Source organism: Lipotes vexillifer, unplaced genomic scaffold (genome assembly GCF_000442215.2).
Source record: "Lipotes vexillifer unplaced genomic scaffold, Lipotes_vexillifer_v1.1 scaffold1549, whole genome shotgun sequence".
NCBI lineage: Eukaryota > Metazoa > Chordata > Mammalia > Artiodactyla > Lipotidae > Lipotes > Lipotes vexillifer.
The window spans coordinates 1302432-1303409 of NW_006771034.1; positions in this window are offsets into that span (position 1 = coordinate 1302432).

Below are 978 nucleotides of genomic sequence, written 5' to 3' on the forward strand. Positions count from 1 at the left end.
TTTTTGCGGTATGTGGGCCTCTCACTGTTGTGGCCTCTCCCATTGCGGAGCACAGGCTCCGGACGCGCAGGCTCAGCGGCCATGGCTCACGGGCGCAGCTGCTCTGCGGCATGTGGGATCCTCCCGGACCGGGGCACAAACCCGTGTCCCCTGCATCGGCAGGCGGACTCTCAACCACTGCGCCACCAGGGAAGCCCTAGGCACTTGTTTTTAATTAATATTTTTTCAGACGAGTTTTAGGCTTACAGAAAAGTTGAGCAGAAAGTACAGACAGGTCCCTTTTATCACTTCATCACCCCAGCCCCTCCAACAGCACAGTCTTGCTAACATCTTGTGCCGGTGAGGTACATTTGTTACTACTGATGAGTCAATATTGATGCATTATTATTAACTAAAGTTCATAATACTTTAATCATATGGCATGACGACTCAGCAGAAGAGTGGACAGGACTTGGTGATTGGTGGTCTGGAGTGGGGGACAGGTCAGTTGGGGTGTGTGTGTGTGTGTGTGCGCGCATGTAAGACAGAGGGAGCAGTCTGCGGGATTCCTGGTTTCTTCCCTGCTGACCGGACAGACTGCAGGGTACAAATTAAAAGAGAGCAGAGTAGGATAAGCAGGTTCAATGAGAAAGGTGAGGACTTCTATTTTGGCCTTTTGAATTTGAAGTGTTCTTTGGACACTAACCTGTGTTTCACACCCCAGTGATGAGCTGGGACGGTGAAGGGGGCAGAACTCAGTAAAGCCCAGTAAGCCCCATGGTCAAAAGTCACAATCCTGGGTCAAAGAGAGAGAGTCCAGGTGAAGACAGCTGTCCTGGGTGAGTCTTGTCCATTTCTATTTATTTACCCTACTGGTTCAAGGCACTCACTGGGGTGCGTGAAAATATTAGGACTTCTGTTTTATTGGTTTCTATCAAGAAAGAAAGAGAGAAGGAAGGAAGGAAGGAAGGAAGGAAGGAAGGAAGGAAGGAAGGGAAA